Source organism: Trichosurus vulpecula, chromosome 8, assembly GCF_011100635.1.
Source record: "Trichosurus vulpecula isolate mTriVul1 chromosome 8, mTriVul1.pri, whole genome shotgun sequence".
Classification (NCBI taxonomy): domain Eukaryota; kingdom Metazoa; phylum Chordata; class Mammalia; order Diprotodontia; family Phalangeridae; genus Trichosurus; species Trichosurus vulpecula.
The window spans coordinates 219,123,540-219,147,716 of NC_050580.1; the positions used below are offsets into that span (position 1 = coordinate 219,123,540).

The following is a 24,177-nucleotide window of genomic DNA, read 5'->3' on the forward strand; positions in this document are numbered from 1 at the left end:
TAGTGTTTAAAAGGGAGCTAGAAAAGAGGGGAGGAGTAGGGGGGGCGGAGCCAAGATGGCGGCTGGTAAGCAGAGAATAATGTGAGCTCCCTACGGAGACCCTCCAAAAACTTATAAAAAATGGCTTTGAACCAATTATAGAACGGCTGAACCCACAAAACAGCAGAGGAAAGCAGGGCTCCAGCCCAGGACAGCCTGGATGGTCTCTGGGTGAGGTCTGTCCCGCACGGAGCTGGGAGCTGGGAACGGAGTGGAGCGGAGCCCAGCTTGAGCGGCGTGGACCATCCAGACCCAGAAGCCAGGCGGAGGGGGCCCTAGCGCCCTGAATATGTGAGCTGCGGCAGTTACGAGACTTCTCAACCCACAAACACCAAAGACTGCGGAGAAGGTTAGTGGGAAAAGCTGCGGGAGTAGAAGGAGTTCGAGGTTCGGCTTCCAGCCCCGGGGGCAGCGGAGGTGGGGCAGCTACAGCTGTTGTTACTTCCGGCTCCAGGCCCACCTGGTGGGAGGAATTAAGTGGCGGATCAGAGCAGGGGTGCACAGCCTGCCAAAGATCTGAGCCCAGTTCAGGTTGGGGGCTGGGGAAGGAGCAGTGCTGGGGTGGCAGAGCTGGCACCTCCCCCCCAAACGTGGAACACAGAACTCGTTAGTCTACAAGCAGTCGTACCCCACTGAAAAACTCAAGGGTCAAGTTAGTTGGTTGGGAATATGGCCAGGCAGCGAAAACGTGCCCAGATTCAGTCTCAGACTTTGGATTCTTTCTTTGCTGACAAAGAAGACCAAAATATACAGACAGAAGAAGTTAACCAAGTCAAAGAGCCTACAACAGAAACCTCCAAGAAAAACAGGAACTGGTCCCAGGCCATGGAAGAGCTCAAAAAGGAGTTGGAAAAGCAAGTTAGAGAAGTAGAGGAAAAATTGGGAAGAGAAATGAGAAGGATGAGAGAAAACCATGAAAAACAAGTCAATGACTTGCAAAAGGAAACCCAAAAAAATACTGAAAAATATGCTGAAGAAAACAACACCTTAAAAAACAGACTAACTCAAATGGCAAAAGAGCTCCAAAAAGCCAATGAGGAGAAGAATGCCTTGAAAGGCAGAATTAGCCAAATGGAAAAGGAGGTCCAAAAGACCACTGAAGAAAATACTACTTTAAAAATTAGAATGGAGCAAGTGGAAGCTAGTGACTTTATGAGAAATCAGGATATTATAAAACAGAACCAAAGGAATGAAAAAATGGAAGACAATGTGAAATATCTCATTGGAAAAACCACTGACCTGGAAAATAGATCCAGGAGAGATAATTTAAAAATTATTGGACTACCTGAAAGCCATGATCAAAAAAAGAGCCTAGATACCATCTTTCAAGAAATTATCAAGGAGAACTGCCCTGATATTCTAGAGCCACAGGGCAAAATAGAAATTGAAAGAATCCATCGATCGCCTCCTCAAATAGATCCCAAAAAGAAATCTCCTAGGAATATTGTCACCAAATTCCAGAGCTCCCAGATCAAGGAGAAAAGACTGCAAGCAGCCAGAAAGAAACAATTTGAGTATTGTGGAAACCCAATCAGAATAACCCAAGATCTGGCAGCTTCTACATTAAGAGATCGAAGGGCTTGGAATGCGATATTCCGGAGGTCAATGGAGCTAGGATTAAAACCTAGAATCACCTACCCAGCAAAACTGAGTATCATGTTCCAAGGCAAAATATGGATTTTCAATAAAATAGAGGACTTTCAAGCTTTCTCAGTGAAAAGACCAGAACTGAATAGAAAATTTGACTTTCAAACACAAGAATCAAGAGAAGCATGAAAAGGTAATCAAGAAACAGAAACTGCAAGGGACTTACTAAAGTTGAACTGTTTTGTTTACATTCCTACATGGAAAGATGATGTGTATGATTCATGAGCCCTCAGTATTAGAGTAGTTGAAGGGAATATGCATATATATATGTGTTTATGTATATATATAAGTGAATGTGTATGTATGTATATATCTATGTGTATATGTATGCATGTGTATGTAGGTATATATATATGTGTGCTTTTATGTGTGTATATACATATATATATATATATATGTAAAAGAGAGAGAACAGATACAGGGTGAGTTGAAGATGAAGGGAAGACATGTAAAAGAAATAAAATGAAATTAAGGGATGAGAGAGCAACATACTGAGAGAGGGAGATAGGGAGAGATAGAATGGGGTGGATTATCTTGCATAAAGTTGGCAAGAGGAAGCAGTTCTGTGGGAGGAGGGGAGAGGGCAGGTGAGGGGGGAATGAGTGAACCTTGCTCTCATCAGATTCGGCCTGAGGAGGGAATACCATACATACTCAGTTGGGTATCTTACCCCACGGGAAAGAAGAGGGAGGAAGATAAAAAAAAAATAAAAGGGGGGGGGATGATGGAGGGGAGGGCAGATGGGGGTGGAGGTAATCAAAACAAACACTTTGGAAAGGGGACAGGGCCAAGGGAGAAAATTCAATAAAGTGGGATGGATTGGGAAGGAGCAAAATGTAGTTAGCCTTTCACAACATGAGTATTGTGGAAGGGTTATACATAATGATACATGTGTGGCCTAGGTTGAAGTGCTCAACTTCTTAGGGAGGGTGGGTGGGAAGGGAAGAGGGGAGAGAATTTGGAACTCAAAGTTTTAAAAACAGATGTTCAAAAACAAAAAAAAGTTTTTGCATGCAACTAAAAAATAAGATACACAGGCAATGGGGCGTAGAAATTTATCTTGCCCTACAAGAAAGGAAGGGAAAAGGGGATGAGAGGGGAGGGGAGTGATAGAGGGGAGGGCTGACTGGGGAACAGGGCAACCAGAATATATGCCATCTTGGAGTGGGGGGGAGGGTAGAAATGGGGAGAAAATTTGTAATTCAAACTGTTGTGAAAATCAATGCTGAAAACCAAATATGTTAAATAAATAAATTATTTAAAAAAAGAAAAAAGAAAAGAGGGGAGGAGGAAGTTCACTAGAACACTTGAGAGAGGGGAAGTCTGGGGAGAGGCCAGGTAAGATCACAGGACCATAGATTTGGGACTGAAAGGGACCTTAGGAGTCACATGGACCAATACCCTCATTTCACAGATAAGGAAACTGAGGTTCAAAAAGCTGAAGGGACTTGTTCAAAGTCCAGTTGGCCCCCCTACAGTTGTATTTCATCACTAAACAATTTTAGCTTTACATGGCAACTTTACGTCATAATTATTTTGTCAGAATTTTTGGTGTTTTCAGCAGCTAGGAGAGACAGTTGATAAGAGGGTAGAACTTGGTATCAAGAAGACCTAAGTTCTGCTTCAGACAATTACCAGCTGGGTGACCCTGAACAAGTCACTTACCTGTCTGCCTCAGTTTCTCCATGTATAAAATAAGGATAATAGCACCAACTCCTACTATTAAATAAATTAACATGTGCTGAGTTCTTTGCAAACCTCAAAATGCTGTATAAATATTAGGTATTGTTATGCAGCTTATTTTTAGACAAATGTTTGAGGATAATAAGGAGGGCTGTAAAGACGGAAGATCAAAAATAAAAAACAAGGTGAAGAACACAAAACATGCCAGTCATAAGTCTAGGGCTGAATAGTTTCGTTACCAAATGGCATAGTTTGGAGACTAAAGGCCATTGAAAAAATGGTCCAGTATTATTTACTTCAGTACATCATCAGCATCATCAGCCAGCCAGCCAGCCACCCATCTAAAATGAACCCTCAGGTTAAGACGGGCTCTCATGAATTATCATATTGAAAAGTTACAGTTAAATTGATTTTGCCAGTAAGTCTGCTTGCTTGAGTCTTTCAGCCTTGTAGTAGGATTTTTTTATGTTACCTGTACGAGCTAAGAGTGATAAATAACCAATTCAACCCCTCCATTATGGAAGTGTGTGAAAGTTTTGGGAAGACTTGTTCTTCTACTTTATACTCCAGCCACTGCATCATCCTGCTTCAATCAGAATATTCCCACCTCCTAGCTTTTATCTGGCAACAGCAGAAAGTCTGCCTAAAACTGTCCAGGCAGCCAAGCAGACCCTGCACTACATGCAACAATTATTACTACCTACCTCCCAAAGTTGTTGTAAGGATCAAATGAGGTAACATTTATAATGTGAATATTAATTAGCTAAGAGTCTGACCTCAGCTTTGCCCTCAGGACTCAGCAATTTTATATACTGTGCCCATGCAAACTGACATACCTGATCACGAGAGTGGACCACGGAGGGCTTTGGCCAACTTTTTTGTTGCCCGAGCCCAGCTTACAGTCTTGTTTCCTCCTGGTCTAGCCACCTACAATTAGTGTTAACGTCCTTATCTGGATTATCCAGGTTTTCAGGATACCAGGTAGCACCTTACATTCAGGAAATTTATTCAACTTAATAAATTGAACTAGCCATAAATTAAACTGGTGTATTATCTAATTGGCCTTCCTATACCAGCACTATGTAATACATATTTTAGATACTTTATAGTGAATAACCAACTATAGGACTTTCAATGGGATCCACAGGAGAGAAAATAGATGGTGTAGGCTACTAGGTTTCTGACATTACAAATATACATTATAGCATATAGCATACTAGATCATCCATCCAGATATATAATAAAAGCACTAACTTACAGAAACTTTATTTGCTTACCTATTCTAACCTTAGGCAAGCAACTTAAACTCTATGACTCAGTTCCTTGATCTGTACAAGAGGGGATAGCAATGATTCCTATCTACCTCAGGAAAAAAAAAAAAACTTCATAAGGGCAAATTAAAAATGCATGTCAAAGTTCTTAGTCTTTTTCATCTAGAATGAGTGAACTAAATCCATAGTAACCCTTTATACATAAAATATTGTTTCAGAGGCATATTTCTGAAGCTAGAAAATTCCCTAAGTTATTAACATTTGGTTTTTACATTCTTTATTTTAAATTTTGTCATCTTTTGCTTTTATATTACCTTCATTTCCAAATATGTCCCTCCCATTCCATAAAAAGGCAGCCCATACCTTTTAACAGCAACAACAAATGAAAAGAAAAAGGAAAAAAGTTCAGCAAAATAACCATCTTATTAACTGAGTCCAGTAGTACAGTATGTGCAATGATCCACACTCACAGTCCCCCAACTCTTCAGTAAAGAGAGGAAAATTCGTGTTCTTATTTCTTCTTTAAAGAGAGTTTTGGTCATTATAATTACACAGAATTAAGGGTTGTTTGGGGCAGTCTTTCCACTTGCATTGTTTTAATCATTTTGTATATTATTTTCCTGGATCTGCATCAATGTGCAGACATAATGCTCTGAATTCTTCATTTTCACCCTTTCTTATGGTATGGTAATATTCCTCTATATTCATGTGCCTGAAATCATATACCACATTACATTCAGGTGCCACAGTACATAGTAAGTACTAAATAAATGTGTTGTTTTTTTCCATCCATCCATCTACTTATCTATGCATTATCTATTCATCTATCATATATTAAAATTTAATTAGCTAGATCTAAATCGATGGGCATTTAGTTTGCACCTGATTCTTGGTGCCACAAAAAGTACTGCTAGGAATAACATCTCATAATATAATTAAAGACAATTAAGATGACTGGTGAGTGGAATTTGGTTTTAGAAGAGAGGATTATTTAGCCATCTCACATACGAAGGCCTTTTTTCCACCATGCTATGGAGAAGGTCATGAAAAGCAAATCCAGGTTCTTTACCCTGCCTTAGCATAAGCCTGAGTCCTATGCTCATCCTCAGTAGCATCTTAAGAAACAATATGTCAGTAGCATAAGAAGGTAGTCAGCCTCCCATGATTCTCTGGCCTAAAATGTGGAGAAACATTTGCTCTCTGCAGGATAGATGGCTGCTCTGCTAAAAATAAGCCTGAGACCTGAAAGGATTCTGGTCATCACAAGTCTCAAGAAGAAAACAGTAAAGTCAGAGAATCCTTTTTGCTAGTGCTGAAACTTTCTCTTGGGAAATTCTAGCCTTCTAGAAGACATCATCATCTAATTAATCCTCATTACATTAATTAAACCCATTTTACACGTGCATAAAGCGAGACTGCAAATGCAAGTAAAGAGAGACTAAGGTAAAGGCAGAGACTAAGAGTAACATTCTCATGATAGGCTTGGGAAGAGGAAATATTACCTCATTCTTTTGTCTACAACTGTATAGAATACTGTACAGGATTAACAACTCTAAACTCTCTTCTCTATTCTCAGATAATTATCTCTAGATTATTTTCTCCAAACTTTAACTAATGCTTTTTTTAATTCTATAGTACTTTTTCTTCCTATTTGATACTCAAAGGGATTTGCGATGCTATCACCAAAGATGCAAGTTCACAACCCATCCACAACAACCTATTCTATGTGACTTTTGTCCATGTCTTCCCATGAGTTCACCACAGAGAGCCTACCCAAAGTCCTAAGGCTATTCCTAGCTTTCCTCTGCTTTTAGAGGGACAAAAATGGAGTGCAAAGCAATCACCCCTTGCTTCTGCCACATTAGCAGCCAATCTTAATTTTAGCCCATATAGTACTTTGATAACATCCTTTATTCTCCTTCTTCATAATTCTTTCTAGATAATGTATTTCAGCTTGTAAATTATACTTGCCTATACTGCCAGCTATAGTAGTATGACAACACCTAGCATTCTTATTACTATAGGGCTTTAAGGTTTATAAAGCCATAACAAACCTATAAAGTAGTACCATTATTTCCATTTCACAGATAAGGAAACAGAATCCAAGAAAGAAAATCCCCACACTCATACAACCAGTATGCATCAGAGTCAGGGCTAGAATCCAACCCTTTTCAGCCCAAAGCTCTTTCCAATGAATGCCAATGCCTCATTTACAAGAACCACAAGCCACAACTCCTTCCTCTTAACTCACTATTTTAATGATTATTAATCTTGAATATCCTTGGTCTTCGGTCAATTGAAATGCAACAATTAAAACAAAAAAAAATACAATCGAACTCTTTCCCCAGAAATATCAAGCATTTTCTTTCACCTTAACCAACTCCCTCCTAGGGAGGGGCTAAGGTTCTGGCCTGGATTTTGAAAGCTACCAAATTGCGGGTTTCCTCCTTCCTGTGTTATGACCACAGTGCTAAATACCAGAAAACATTTTGTTTTTTTCTAACTAGGCTGTATTATCACTCCTTTGGGAATTATTGACTGCCCTGAAATAAAAGAATCATATAATCTTGTCCTCAAAGAAACATTTGAGATCATCTAGCCCACAGCAGAGGAAGTGACCCATCCACAGACACATAGCTGGAACTAGAACCCATGACTATATAATGGCATAAATATTTTATTTCTATTGAATTTTTCATAATGCATTTATAATGCCCATGAATAATAGAAAATAGTGCATAGAAACTATTCACAGTTACCTTATGAAATGGTTTTTTAGTCATGTATTATATATTTTGCAGGCCTGGCAGAATCACAAAATAAAAGACTATTTAAAAACCAACCCTTCCTCTACAAACTCTTACATTGAAAAGATATATTTTATTCTAATATTTTCTCAATGGCATCTGATTTTCCTGGTATATTGCAATTTACATGTCTATCCGACCAATAATTCAAAAATAAAGTGGCCTGAGTATGTGAAATCTTATTAAAATATTATTTTCAGGAAGAATGAATTATACATTGCCTGAGGAGTCATGTCTGACAAAACAATGATGTGATTCTGATTCAGAGGATAACGGAGGAGCATTAATTTGGGAAATAAAAGTAAAGGCAGGTTTAAGGTAGGTTTACATCTTTTTCCCTATCCTATAAAGCAAAGAAAGAGAAGATAACAAGAGTCTATTAAGTGCTTTCTACGTGCCAAGCATTATGCTAAGGGCTAAGAATACCTATACAAGCAAAAAATGACATTCCCTGCCTTCAAGAAATTTACATTCTTTTGGAGTAGATAGCATAATAAAGGAGCTGAGAGGATATTGATGTAGAAAAGGAAAAGTACCTGCATCAGGAAGTGGCATCAAAGTCTAAAAATCAATAGTAGAGACAAGATGGAGTATGAAAGTTGGTCAACCTGAGGCCCTCCCCAAAATGGAGGCACTGCTAACAAAATAATGGTGCCAGCATTCTTTTTCCATAAACAGAATATATAATTAGCTGTGCCTTCAGTTAGCAGGTTAATATTTTTAGAAAGTACTCTTCCAGGTTATCCTTAGCTGCAATATTGAATCAACCACAATAAAATATAATATTGCCCCACCTTAGTAAAAGTTTTCTTTGTAAAGAAAAATGAGAGACTTCTAGTGCCAAGATAGCAGAGTGAGGAAGGAACCCTCTGAAACCCTTCCAAATTCCCTTCCAAACAACTAGAAAATTGCCTCAGAATTTATCTAGGAGCAGGGAAGCAAATTAGCAGTCAAGCAGAAATGGTTTTTCTCGCTGGGGTAAGAGGGAGCAAGGTCCAAGAGCAGCAGCAGCAGCCAGTCTAATAGCAAAAGGCCTGTAATGGGGCTTCAAGCCTGGGGCAATCAACCAGCAAGACCTCACCCACCTGCAAGTCAGCAGACCCCTAGCAAGTGAACAGTCTGTGAGTACAGCAAGGCCCCATCCCTATGACTCCATCCCCAACACAAGCCACTAGCAATGCCTTGACCCCATTGCTGAGGAGTAGAGAAGCCTCACCGCAGGGCTGGCCAATAGCTAGACCTTGCCACTGAGGCCTACTAACAGAGAGATCCTGTTTCCAAGAAGATTCCTCTGCCAGGGCCAGCCACCACAAAGACTCTGTTACTGTAGCAACCCAGCAGCAAAGCCCCATCCCTGGAGTAGGCCAGCAGCTAAACACCACAACCAGGGGACATCATGGGGAAGGCCCCACACCCCAGTACAAGCCAGAAGGGAGAGCTACCCTCCAGAGAAAGCAAGCACCTAAGCCCTGAAGCCTAGTGAAAATCATCAGTAAGACCCAGAGCCCCAGCACAAAAAGCCTAGGACAGTGCAGGACCAGAGCCCAATCTCACACTAAATCATAAAAAAAGGCAGAAAAAATGAGCAAAAAATAAGAGAGATTGACTATAGAAAAATACAATGGTGATAGGGAGGATCAAGGCATAAACTGGGAAGAGGACAATAGTGTCAAAATGGCCACAGGTGAAGCCTCAAAGAAAAATGTAATTTAGTCTCAGGCCCAAAAAGAAATTCTAGAAGAGCTTTAAAAGGATTTAAAAAGCAAATTAGAGAAATAAAAGAAAAATTGGGGAAAGAAATGAGAGTAATGCAAAAGAATCATGAAAAAGAGTCAATATCATGGGAAAAGATATATGAAAATTTACTGGGGAAAATAACCCCCCCAAAAATAGAACTGGCCAAATGGAAAAAGAAGTACAAAAGCATACTGCAGAAAATAATTACTTTGAAATTATAACTGAGCAAATGAAAACTAATGATTCTATGAGACATCAAAATACAATAAAACAAAATTTAAAAAATAAAAAAGGAAAGAAGGAAATTTGAAGTTTCTCATTGCAAAAACAACTTAGAAAATAGACTCAGGAGATAATATAAGAATTATTGGACTACCTGAAAGCCATGATCAAAACAAAAAAAAAATAAAGAAAAAGAAAGTAAAAGCTTGGACAATATCTTTCAAGGAATTATCAAAGAAAACTGCCCAGATACATTAGAACCAGAAGGCAAAATAGAAATTGAAAGAATCCACCAATTGTTGCCAGAAAAAGATTCCAAAATAAAAACTCTCAGGAACATCACAGCCAAATTCCAGAGCTCACAGATCAAGGAAAAGGTATTGCAAGCAGCCAAAAACCAATTCAAATATTGTGGAGCTACAGTCAGAATGACAAAGGATTTGGCAGTTTCCACATTTAAGAACCAGAAAGCAAAGCAGTTAGGATTACAATCAATAATCATCTACCCAACAAAATTAAACATAATCTTTCTGGGGTAAAAATGGACATTTTAATGAAATAGAGGACTTTCAAGCATTTCTAATTAAAAGACCAGAGCTGAATAAAAATATGACCTCCAAATACAAGACTCAAGGAAACATAAAAAGGTAAAAAAGAAAGCAGAAACAGAAAACATAAGAAAAATTCAATAAAGTAAAACTTTATATTTCTCTATGGTAAACTAATATTTGTAAAGCTTAACTTTAATACTATAAGAGCAATTAAAAAGAGTATATATAGATAGAGGTATGAATATAAGGTGACTCTAATGGAATGATGTCTCCTCTCCCTAAAAAAGAAAGAAGGCAAGAAGAAAATGGCACTGGAAGAAAGATGGGGAGAGATTGAATGGGATAAATTATCCCACATAAAAAAGGCATGAAAGAGTAGAAAGGAAGATGGGGGGTGGGGCTGGCAAAACTTAAACCTTACTTTCATCAAAATTGGCTCAAAGAAAGAATAACACACAATAAGTGGGATATAGAAATCTGTCTTACCTTAAAAGGAAGTAAAAAGGAATGGGGATAATAGAAGGGGGAGGGGAGACTGAGAAGTGAAAAAAAGGTATATCGGGAAAGGCAGTGGTCAGGAGAAAACACTTGTGAGGAGGGAAGGTGTGGAGATGGTAAGAAAGAGGGGGGATAAACAAGCAAAAAATAGTATGGAGGGAAATATATAGTGAGTTATCATAACCATAAATATGAATGGGATGAACTCACCCATAAAATGGAAGTGGATAGCAGACTGGATTAAACACCAGAATCCTACAATATGTTGTTTATAAGAAACATATTTGAAGTAGAGAGATACACACAGGGTAAGTTAAGGGGTTGGAATGGAATCTATCATGCTTCAGTTGAAGCAAAGAAATCAAAGGTAGCAATCACAATCTCAGACAAAGCAAAAGCAAAAATAGGTCTAATTAAAAGAGATGAAGAAGGAAACAGTATCTTGCTGAAAGGTGCCATAGACAATGAAGTCATATCAATACTAAACATATATGTGCCAAATTATATAGCATATATTTTTTGAAGGAGACATTGAATGAGTTATAGTAGGACATAGATTAACAAAACTAAACTAGTGAGGGACCTCAACTTTCCCCTCTCAGAGGTAGATTAATCTAACCAAAAAATAAACAAGAAGTTAAGGAGATGAATAAAATTCTGGAAAAGTTAGATATAGATTTCTAGAGAAAATTGAATGGGAATAGAAAGAAATAGACCTTTTTTGTCAGCCCTACATGGCACCTACACAAAAATTGACCATGTGCCAGGACATAAAACCACACAGACAAATGTAAAAAAAACAGAAATAACAAACACTTCTGTTTCAAATCATAATGCAATAAAAATTATATTCAATAGTGGACAATAGAGAGGTTAAAATTGGAAATTAAATAATCTAATCCTTAAAAAAGTGGGTCAAAAACAAATCATAGAAATAATCAATAATTTCATCATAGAAAATGAAAACAATGAGACAACATACCAAAATTTATGGCATGCAGCCAAAGAGATTTTTAGAGGAAAACATCTTTAATTACTTACATTGATAAAATAGAGAAAAAGCAGATCAATGAATCAGGTACATAACTAAAAAAAAACTAGAAAAAGAACAAATGAAAAATCTCCAATTAAACTCTAAATTGAAAAACCTGAAAAACAAGGGAGAAATTAATAAAACTAGAAGTTGGTTTCATGAAAAAAACTAACAAAATACATAAACCATTGGTTAATTTGATTTTAAAAAGTAAGAAAACCAAATTACTGGTGGAGCTCAGCATGGGCGGCGGCAGGACCAACTAGACCAGCAGGCTGGAACAGTCCTTAGCACCCTGAATCAGTGAGATGTGGCAGTTACCAGACTTTTCAACCCACAAACACCAAAGACAACAGAGAAGGTTACTGGGGAAAGATGCGGGGGACAGAGTCGAGGTTCGGCTACCCCCCCAGGGGCAGCGGGGGAGGTGCAGCTACAGAACTACAGCTGCAGTTACTTCCGGCCCCAGGCCCACCTGGTGGGAAGAATTAAGTGGTGGATCAGAGCAGGAGTGCAGAGCCTGCTTAAGATTTGCATCAGATCCCGGTTGGTGGTTCTTCAGGAAGGAGGAGTGCTGGTGTGGCAGAGCTGGCTGCATAGAAATAGCTCTAAAATCAACAGCGCATCCCCTCAAGCTTGGAACAAAGTATTCTTTGCTCTACAAGCAGTCATACCCCAATGAAAAACTCAAGGGTCAAGTAAGTTGGCTGGGAACATGGCCAGGCAGCAAAAACGCACTCAGATTCAGTCTCAGACTTTGCATTCTTTCTTTGCTGACAAAGAAGAACAAAACATACAGCCCAAAAGAAGTCAACAAAGTCAAAGAGCCTACATCAAAAGCCTCCAAGAAAAATATGAACTGGTCTCAGGCCATGGAAGAGCTCAAAAAGGATTTGGAAAAGCAAGTTAGAGAAGAAGAGGAAAAATTGGGGAGAGAAATGAGAAGGATGGAAGAAAACCATGAAAAACAAGTCAATGACTCGCTAAGGGAGACCCAAAAAAGTACTGAAAAAAATATTGAAGAAAACAACACTTTAAAAAATAGACTAACTCAAATGGCAAAAGAGCTCCAAAAAGCCGATGAGGAGAAGAATGCCTTGAAAGGCAAAATTAGCCAAATGGAAAAGGAGGTCCAAAAGACCACTGAAGAAAATACTACCTTAAAAATTAGATTGGAGCAAGTGGAAGCTAGTGACTTTATGAGAAATCAAGATATTATAAAACAGAACCAAAGGAATGAAAAAATGGAAGACAATGTCAAATATCTCCTTGGAAAAACCACTGACCTGGAAAATAAATCTAGGAGAGATAATTTTAAAATTATTGGACTACCTGAAAGCCATGATCAAAAAAGAGCCTAGATATCATCTTTCAAGAAATTATCAAGGAAAACTGCCCTGATATTCTAGAGCCAGAGGGTAAAATAGAAATTGAAAGAATCCGTCGATCGCCTCCTCAAATTGATCGCCAAAAGAAATCTCCTAGGAATATTGTTGCCAAATTCCACAGCTCCCAGATCAAGGAGAAAATATTGCAAGCAGCCAGAAAGAAACAATTTGAGTATTGTGGAAACACAATCAGAATAACCCAAGATCTGGCAGCTTTTACATTAAGAGATCACAGGGCTTGGAATACGATATTCTGGAGGTCAATGGAGCTAGGATTAAAACCTAGAATCACCTACCCAGCAAAACTGAATATCATGCTCCAAGGCAAAATATGGATTTTCAATAAAATAGAGGAGTTTCAAGCTTTCTCAGTGAAAAGACCAGAGCTGAATAGAAAATTTGACTTTCAAACACAAAAATCAAGCCAAGCATGAAAAGGTAAACAAGAAAGAGAAATCATAAGGGACTTACTAAAGTTGAACTGCTTTTTTTTTACATTCCTACATGGAAAGATGATCTGTATGATTCACGAGACCTCAATATCATATGTGTGTCTATGTATGTAAATATGTAGGTGGGTGTATATATATACATATATATATGTGTGTGTGTGTGTGTGTGTGTGTGTATGTATGTGTATATATAGATATATAGATATAGATATCTCACACACACAGAGGGCACAGAGTGAGTTGAATATGAAGGGATGATATCTAAAAAAATAAAATCAAATTAAGGGATAAGAGAGGAATATATTGAGAGAGGGAGAAAGGGAGAGATAGAATGGGGTAAATTATCTCACATAAAAGTAGCAACAAAAAGCAGTTCTCTAGGAAGGGAAGACAGGGCAGGTGAGGGGGAATGAGTAAATCTTGCTTTCATCAGATTTGACTTGAGGAGGCAATACCATACACACTCAGTTAGGTATCTTACCCCACAGGAAAGAAGGACGAAGAAGATAAAAAAGGGGGGGTGATAGAAGGGACGGAAGATGGGGGGAGGAGGTAATCAAAAACAAACACTTTCAAAAAGGGACAGGGTCAAGGGAGAAAATTCAATAAAGGGGGTTAGGTTAGGAAGGAGCAAAACATAGTTAATCTTTCACAACATGAGTATAGTGGAAGGATTTTACATAATGATACGCATGTGGCCTATGTTGAATTGCTTGCCTTTTTAGGGAGGGTGGGCAGGGAGGGAAGAGGGGAGAGAATTTGGAACTCGAAGTTTTAAAAGCAGACATTCAAAAACAACAACAAAGAAAAAAGTTTTTGCATGCAACTAGGAAATAAGATACACAGGAAATGGGGCATAGAAATTTATCTTGCCCTACAAGAGAAGAAGGGAAAGGGGATGGGAGGGGAGTGGGGTGACAGATGGGAGGACTGACTGGGGAATGGCGCAACCAGAATACGCGCCATCTTGGATTGGGCAGGAGGGTAGAAATGGGGAGAAAATTTGTAACTCAAACTCTTGTGAAAATCAATGCTGAAAACTAGATATATTAAATAAATTAAATAAAAAAAGAAAACCAAATTACTGGTATCAAAAATGAAAGGGATGAATTCACCACCAATGAAGAGGAAATTAAGACAGTTGTTAAGAGGTATTTTGCCCAATTATATGCCAATAAACTTGACAATCCAAAGGAAATGGATGACTATGAACAAAAATATAAATTACCTAGATTAACACAAGAGGAAATAAAATACTTAAATAATCCTATTTTAGAAAAAGAATTTGAACTAGCCATCAATGAACTCCCTAAGACAAAATCCCCAGGATCGTATTGATTCACAAGCGAATTATACCATACATTTATATAAACTATTTGGAAAAATAGGCAAAGGTGGAGTCCTACCAAATTCCTTTACAACACAAATATCTGTGCTGATATCCAAACCAGGAAGAGCCAAAAAAGAACATGAAAATTATAGATCAATCCCACTAATGAATACTGATGAAAAAAATTTTAAATAAAATATTAGCAAAGAGATTACAGCAAAGCATTACAAGCATGATATATTATGACCAGGTAGGATTTATACCAGGAATGCAGGTCTGGTTCAATATTAGGAAAACTGTCAGCATAATTGACCACATAAATAACAAAACTAACAGAAATCATATGATTATCTCAATAGATGCAGAAAAAAGTTTTGACAAAATACAGCACCCATTCCTATTAAAAGCACCAGAAAGCATAAGAATCAGTTGAGCTTACCTTAAAATAAGTAATATCTATCTAAAACCATCAGCAAGTGTTATCTGTAGTGGAAATAAGATGTAAGCCTTTCTAACACAATCAGGGATAAACAAGGATTGACATTATCACCTCTATTATTTAATATTGTACTAGAAATGTTAGCTATAGAAATAAGAGAAGTAAAAGAATTTAAAGAAATTAGAACAAGAAATAAGGAAACAAAACTATTTCTCTTTGGAGATGATATGATATCATACTTAGAAAATCCTGGAGAGTGAACTAAAAAGAACTACCTGAAACAATTAACAACTTTAGCAAAGTTGCTGGATACAAAATAAATCCAAACAAATCATCAGCATTTCTATATATTACCAACAAAATCCAGTAGCAAGAGATGGAAAGATAAATCCCATTTCAAATGGCTGTAGACAACATAAAATACTTGGGAGTCTACCTGCTGAGACAAATCCAGGAATTATGTGAACACAACCATAAAACACTTTTCATATCAATAAAGTCAGATCTAAACAATTGGAACCTATGCGTACTAAGATATTTATAGCAGCTCTTTTTGTGATGGCAAAGAATTGGAAATTGAGGGGATGTCCATCAATTAGGGAATGGCTGAACAAGTTGTATTATATGATTGTAATGGAATATTATTGTGCTATAAGAAATGACAAGCAGGATGATTTCAGAAAAACCTGGAAAGACCTACATGAACTGATACATAGTGAAGTGAACAGAACCAGGAGAACACTATACACGGTGACAGCAATATTGTTTGATGAAGAGCTGTAAATGACTTTCACGGCAATACAATGATCCACAATAATCCCAAGGGACTAATGATGAAGCATACTATCTACCTCCAGAGAAAGAACTGATATTGATTGAATACAGACTGAAACATGCTACTTTTCACTTTTTTTCATTTTTTCTTTTATTTGAGTCTTCTCATCTTCTCATACAAAATTACTAATAAGGAAATGTTTTGCATGCATAACCTATATCTGATTGTTTACCATCTCAGGGAGGAAGAAGGGGAAGGAGGGAAGGAGGCATAGAATTTGGAACTCAAAACATTATAGAATGTTAGTATATTGGGAACAAACTAAAACAATATTTAATTATGCTTCATACACACACGTATCTATATGTGGCTAATGACTAATAAGCAAAATCACCAGTGTTTAAAATAATCATTCAGTTGCTTACAATCATTGAGAGCGACGCTCCTCTTCATTTGTATGCTACCAATTGTGAGACAATGGTGAGACAAAAGTCTCACCAACCATTTAGCCCTAAATGATATAACCAAATTAATGTTATAATTTGCATGCATGGAAATCATCTGGAGGGCTGTTGTGGACCACACTTTGAAAGCCATTGATTAAGAAGTGGTCTGTGGTCTAATTAATACATATCTCACATCTATATATGCAGACCACACAGTACTTTTAATGACCTCATAGTCTAATTGGTACTGTATTTATCTACATATTTATCTGTGCTTGTCACTTTCTAATAGACTCTAAGTAGCTCAAAAATAAGCACTTTGTGTCATCCTTTGGTTTGTATTTCCCCAGTGCCTAGCATAGTGCATAGTACATAAGTCATTTAATAAGTTTTCAATGAATGTACAGAGAAGTAGCAGAGACAATTACAATTCACAAACCAAATATTCCAAAGTTGTGTCTATAACACAATTTTGAATATTTTGATGTCTTTCTTTTTTTTGCATTTCCTTCATGCTCATTCATATGTTACATTTGTTTCCACATCATAATAATGTCTCCTTTTTGTGATGCAAAATACAATTCATTTTGGTCAGATAAAAGACCAAATCCACACCATTCATTACAAAACCCCCAAAGAAAAAGCCGTCTTTCATTTCTTCTCTAAAAAGGGTAGTCTCTTTTTGATCAAACAGAAACAAAGTATGATTAACAGTATTTGAGCATAAATTACACATGATTGTTTCAAGCTCCTAAAAGGCTCAGAAAAACAGTATCATCCAGTACTTCCTCAGGGCTTAAATATGAAGCCAAAACTTTGAAGATTGTTTCTATAATGGTTTCAACTGAGGAGAAATGGGAAGGAGGGAAAACCACCATGTCAAAAACAAACTTACAATGATAGTGTCATTTAAATTGAAGTAAGGTGAGTTGGTTGGCTCATTGTTTTAGGCTTTTTGTTTTGTTTTGCTTTGCTTTGTTTTTTCACGGGGCAGGGGGGTGACCCAAACCCTAGACTTTTAATTTTCTCTTTTGTTTTTTTGACTGGATATTATCAGGAGCAACACAATTCCAATGCAGTGCAAGAGATAATTAAACTATGATAAATTATTGTGCTGTATAAAGAGAATTATATCAAACTTTTAAGGAAATATATACATATGTAAAGAACATATATAATATATATAAAGATATATATTACATAATTTGAAAGGTAATACAGCATAGTGGCTAGAGATCTGGCTTCAGACCCAAGAAGGCCTAGGGACCTAGTTCAAATCTGCTTCTGAAATGCATTGCCTGTGTAATGCTTGGCAAGCCACTTAACTGCTAGATCACTCTCTAATAAGACTATTAAATTGATGAAGTGTTGACCTACATTAGTAGAGGGAGTTTCCAAATGTTGCCATTCCCTATATGAATTAAATCATTGGTCCAGCCCCTGTCCCCTCCTCCATGAATTATTCTTAAAAACTGAGAAAGAAAAAAGGATATAAACAAATTCATGAAATCAGAATATATTATTAGTTGGAGTATGAAATCAGAGTATGGTATTAGATTGAATAGTTCCCCATTAAGTGGTTTTTGGGGGGTGGGGATCAGGAGAAGGAGCACAGGTTCTGCACCATCATGACTTAGTAAGCAAATCTTCCACTATGCCCTATCCATTTGATAGGTAAAGTGGGAAAAAATGAATAGACCTAAACAATAAGCCAGTACTTTAATTGCAGAAAGGAGCTTGTATCTCACCTTTAAAAAATTCTCCTTCGAGTTACCATAATAATTCACATTTATGGAGTGCTTTATAATTACCCTGTGGGATGGGCAATTTGACTATTAATTTGGAAAGCTTAAGGGTTTTTTTTTTTCATCTTAACTGATTTGCCCAGTAAGTGAGTGTCAGATCATGAATTTGAACCCAGTTATCTCATTTCTCAATCTAGTGCATTTTCCATTGTACTACAGCTGTCAAATAAAGTGAGTACAATTCGCAGCGGAACCAATGGTGTGCAAACCACATTTTCTCACTTTATGGTACAGAGTGCAGAGAAAAGGGTCAATTTTAATGGTGTTGTTGGACCCTGAAATCACGTCTGATGTTCTCACTGTGGAAATTCTCCAAAGGATTCAGTTGCTTTATAACTGATCAACTATGGAATTCACTTTTCTTGATATTTTAAAATATTGTATGGAATGAAGTACAGTGAGAAGAGCCTTGGATTTGGCATCAGAAGACACGGGCTTGGATCACAGCTCTGATATTTAGTATCTGTGTTACCTTGAACAAAGTAAATTCTTTGCTGTCATTTTTCTCATATATAAAATGATGAAGTCATACCAGATGACCTCTAAATCTACTTCTGTTATGACCACACGAAGAATATTTCACTATGGGGGTACTTTTGTTCCCTCCAAAAAGAAAATTCCTGGCTTTCTCCCTATGCCCCTTCTCCCCAAAATTTAGTGGTTTGGGATCAAAGTAAGAGATTGTATATATTCTGAGAGTCAAATATAAGCTCTGAGTTTAAAAGAAGGTAAAATAAAGGTGAATTAGATTTTTACTTGCCCTAGGAAATGCCTCATAGAAATCAATACAAAATAAGATAAAAAAATTATCAAGTCCTTTTTTTGAGACTGGTTCTTCCTATCTTACTTATGCTAAAAGTGATCCACCTCATTAGCAGAGGAACTTTGCCCTGCTCCACTGATCTGGCCACAAGTTACTATCTAAAGGGACCTTGTCTTAAATCTACTGCAGGGTATGGCCTCAAGCAATCGGTCTGAGCCCTGTCTTAAAGACCTGTCTATAAAAGAGGAGGAGGTAAATACAGTTACAGTCTTAGGAGGTGCCTGTAGCATCACATTCCCAGAATTAGGATTATTCTACTATATCATGCAAAATACATATAACACCAGTTCCATAGAAATACATTGAGAAAATTGGTCCTTAATTATACTTGGATAGGAATCTAGAAGTTTGAATTTCTTAGATTTGCTCAAAATCTTAAATTAAAAGTAACTTTAGGTTCCCAGTAAAATACTGGGAGCCTCATTATTGTTTCTGTGGGTATGTATGCCATGAGGAACAGTGTTATAGTGAGATATATCTCACATTCAGTAATCATCCTCCTTGGATGAAATCCAAGATAGGCTAATCTTACAACAAATTCCAGAGCTTAGTGCGTGGTATTGTAGCAACACCTAGTACTTATGAATAGATCATTATTTCAAAACGATTATCTTTTTAACTTCAAGTCAAAATGTAGGTAACCAAACTTGGGCACCCTTTAAGATCATAGATTTAAAGCTGGAAGGGACCTCCAAAGTCATCTAGTTCAACCCCCTCATTATGTAGATGAGGAAATTCAGAGCTAGGCACTTAAATGACTTGCTCAAAGTCACAAAAGTAAAATATATGCAATGTGAGAGTTTAACCCAAATTATCTAACCTCAGAAATGAGAAACTAACTAGCATAGGGACTTAAGATAAGGTACCCAAAGCACTTCAAAAATGTTCAAGCATTATATAAAGATGCATTATTATCACTGTTATAATTACATTGTTATTGAATAGTGGGCATTTGATGAATGTTAAAAATGAATCAATTTTCTTCTGCTTATTTTAAAATTTTTATTTAACAACATTTAGTAAGTTTGTGCATGGTACAAATTTTAAGTAAAGCAGGGTCCCTACTCATCAAAGAATTTATAGTCTAGTGGGGGAATAAGATACAGACATAGTTAATTTTGCATGGAAGTTGATCAGGAGAGTTCATTTGCTGAGCTTTCAGAGTGGTAAGATTTTTCTTTGGGACTTTGAAAATACCTCATCAGTTAGGGATGGATTGATTGTCTCATACTTACATAGGTAATGTCCTACTGTAAAGGGGGTTGGTCCTAGAGTTACTCCCTTTCTTCGTTAGCATCTTTTTTTTTTAATGCAATTTATTTATTTAACATATTTGGTTTTCAGCATTGATTTTCACAACATTTTGAATTACAAATTTTCTCCCCATTTCTACCCTCCCCCCCACTCCAAGATGGCTTATATTCTGGTTGCCCTGTTCCCCAGTCTGCCCTCCCCTCTATCACCCCCCTCCCCTCTCATCCCCTTTTCCCTTCCTTTCTTGTAGGGCAAGATAAATTTCTACACCCCATTGCCTGTGTATCTTATTTTTTAATTGCATACAAAAACTTTTTTTGTTTTTGAACATCTGATTTTAAAACTTTGAGTTCCAAATTCTCTTCCCTCTTCCCTTCCCACCCACCCTCCCTCAGAAGTTGAGCAATTCAACCTAGGCCACACATGTATTATTATGTATAACCCTTCCACAATACTCATGTTGTGAAAGGCTTCGTTAGCATCTTTTGGAGGACGGACAAGAGAGTGGCAGATCTAAAAGTGAACCTGAATCTGGGGTGAAAGAGCTTATAGATGTGCATCAACTCTTCCTACCTCAAAAGCCTCTAATTGTTATCTTGGGGCAGAGGCACATACTAATTATACCCATGTGGCCTGATAGAAATGTTTCTGGATCCAGAATTTCAGCCTCCTAGAGGTAAAAGGGGATTTCTCAGACACTGATGAGTTCCTGAAAAATTCTGTAATGCCACATTCTGGAGAAAGAAGGAGAGCCAAGATGGCAGAGTACAGAAGCACTCAGCTAAATTCTCACAAATTCCACTCCAAACAACTCAAAAATAACCTCTCAAATAGAATTTTGGAGAGATAGCCCCAATAAAGGCTTGAGTGAAACAATTTTCCAGCCCAGGACAAGTTCCGAAGTTAGCAGGAAAGGTGTTTCTCACCACGGTGGTGATAGGCCCTGGGAGCACAGAACAGGGGTGGCTGGATTGGTGGTGGAAGCTGTTTTGTGACATCCCAATCCATGTGCCATCGGAGTGGACAAAAAACTGGTCAGAAAGATTGCAGAGGACTCTTTGCTGGCACAGGGTTCAGGACCCTGTTGCACTGCCCATACACAGTTCTGGGTCACAGTCCCAGGACCAAAAGGAGTGATAGCACTTGCAGCAAAATGAAGCAAGGGCCCAGGTCATGGATACAGGCTGGAGAAGAGTGTTTGTGGTTACTTGCAAGGTGAAATAGGGAGGTTAGTTGCAATTCTAAGACAGAGAAGAATATTTGAAATTACCACTCAGGAGAGCAGGGGACCTTGTCATAGTCCAAGGGCCAGGAGAAAAGCTAGCTGGTAGCTACAGGGGAGCAAGCACCCTTCCTGGGTAAAGACTACAGCGCAGACCGGGAGAGCAATGTTCACACCTATCCTTAGATCATACCACATTGGAAGCACTGAAAAGCTACATACTCCCAGATCTGGCTCTGAAAATGGCAGCAAGAAAGGCCTAAAGCTTGAGACAGCGCCACCTCCATCCAAAGAGCAGAGTCCAACTTTAACATAAAGTTAAAAGTCAAAAAATAGACTGGAAAAATTAGCAAATGACAAAAAAAAAGAACCTGATTACAACAAGCTTCTATGCTGACAGGGAAAATCAAGACACAAACACATAAAAAGATAATAATGTCAAAGCTCCTACAAGCAGTCTCAAAGATAAGGTTTAAATTGGATACAAGCCCAGCAAAAATTCCTGCAAGAGCTCAAAAAGGATTTTTAAAATCATATAAGAGAGATAGAGAAAAGTTGGGAAAAGAAATGAGAGTGATGAAAGAAAATTATGAAAAAAGAATTAACAGCTTGGTAAAAGAAGCTCAAAAATCCAATGAATGCTTAAAAAGCAGAGCTGGCCAAATGAAAAAAGAGGCACAAAAATTTACTAAAGAACTTCTTAAAAAGTAGAATTAGCCAATGGGAAAAGGAGGTTAAAAAGCTCACTGAAGAAAATAATTCCTTAAAAATTATAATTGGGCAAATGAAAGCTAACGACTTCATGAGACACCAAGAAACAATAAAAGAAAATCAAAAGAATGAAAACCTAGAAGAAAATGTGAAATATCTCATTGGAAAAATGAATGATCTGGAAAACAGAGGAGAAATCAATTAAGAATATCAGGATCAAAAAATATTTCAGACAATGTCTTTCAAGAAATTATCAAGGAAAATTGCCCTAATATCCTAGAATCAGAAGGAAAAATAAAAAATGGAAAAAATCCACCAATTGCCTCCTGAAAGAGATCTCAAAGTGAAAACTACCAAGAATATTGTAGCCAAATTCCAGAGATCTCAAAGTTATGGAGGAAATATTGTAAGCAGCCAAAAAGAAACAATTCAAATATCATGGAGCCACAGTCAGAATAACAAACCTCTCTGTAAAAGAGGAGAAATTTCTACATTAAAGGATAAGAGGGTTTAGAATATTATCAAGGAGATTTCAGCACATTTGTATGTATGTGTGTATATTTGTATGTATGTATGTATGTATGTATGTATGTACATAGGTATGGAGTTTTCCCTAAATGATAAGTAGTATCTATCTAAAACCATCAGTAAGCATAATCTGTAATGAGGACAAGCTAGAAACCTTTCCCATAATATCAGCAATAAAGCAAGGATGCCTAGTATCACCACTATTATTCAATATTGTTCTAGAAATTATACCTATAGCAATAAGATAAGAAAAAGAAATTTGAATGATTAGAATAGGCAATGAGAAAACAAAACTATCACTCTTTGCAGACAATATAATGCTATACATAGAGAACCCTAGAAAATCATCTAAAACACTAGCTGAAACAATTAACAACTTAAGCAAACTTGTAGGATGATTTTTATATATTACCAGAAAAATCCAGCAAGAGATGGAAAGAGAAACTCCACTTAAAATAACTGCAGACAACATAAAATACTTGGGAGTCTATTTGTCAAGACAAACCCAGTGACTATATGAACACAATTACAAAACATTTTTCACCCAAAATAAAGTTAGATCTAAACAATTGGTAAAATACTAATTACTTATGAGTAGGCAGAGAAAATATAATAAAAATTACAATCCTACTTGAATTAATTTACTTGTTCAGTACGATACCAATCAAATTACCAAAAAAAAATATTTCATAGAGCTAGAAAAAATAACAAAACTCGCTGGAAGAACAAAAGGTCAACAATATCAAGTGAATACATGGGAAAAATGTGAAGGAAGGTGGCTTAGCAGTACCAGATCTCAGGCTGTATTACAAAGCAGTAATGTGAGACATCCTCCTCCATCTTAGCTATTCACTACCATAGTTTATGTCAAAGACCTCAGTTTGAAAGTACAAATCGTATCTCACATCTAAGGGAAAAGCAGTTGCAACATTTTAACTGAAATTTCAATATAACACAAAATCAATGTTCCAAACTGGGCGCAGGTGGAGCAAAAGAAAGAAATAAGAAGGCTAGGGGATGGGAGGAAGCAAAAAAAAGACAATGTTTGTCAAATGCAAAAGAACAAATTTGCTGGAGAAAGCCATTTCATTTTCAATCTCCTAAGAGGTTATTAAAAGCAACATATCATAAAAACTACTTTTATGAGTATTTGACTGTGTCCTTTTATATGACACACCTTTCTAATCTAAGCATAAGCCAGTCAGAGAGAAATGAGAATGAAAATGAGATGGGAAAAGAAAAAAAAAGCTTTTTAATAACTATTGGAACTCCTGCAACTGGTGTTCTGCAGTGGTCTCATTGAATGACATTGGTAACTCAATTTTATACTCCAGAACAAGAAAAACGGGGGTCACAATTTTTGTATTTTTCTATTTGTATTTTTGATGACTAAAATATCTTTTCAAACTGTTCAAATTGAATCTAACATATTTTTCTCTTCATGAAGCTACACATATACAGAATAAAGTAAGAGGGGTTTAGAGAGAACCGTGTAATCAATACAAAACCTAAACTA

General features: G+C 37.1%; 1 protein-coding gene across 1 annotated transcript in view; it reads right to left on the reverse strand.

The window, feature by feature from the left end:
- KCNH5 (potassium voltage-gated channel subfamily H member 5) overlaps positions 1-24,177 on the reverse strand; it is a 545,730-nt gene that overhangs the window by 445,580 nt on the left and 75,973 nt on the right. The gene's annotated exons all lie outside the window — the stretch shown is intronic.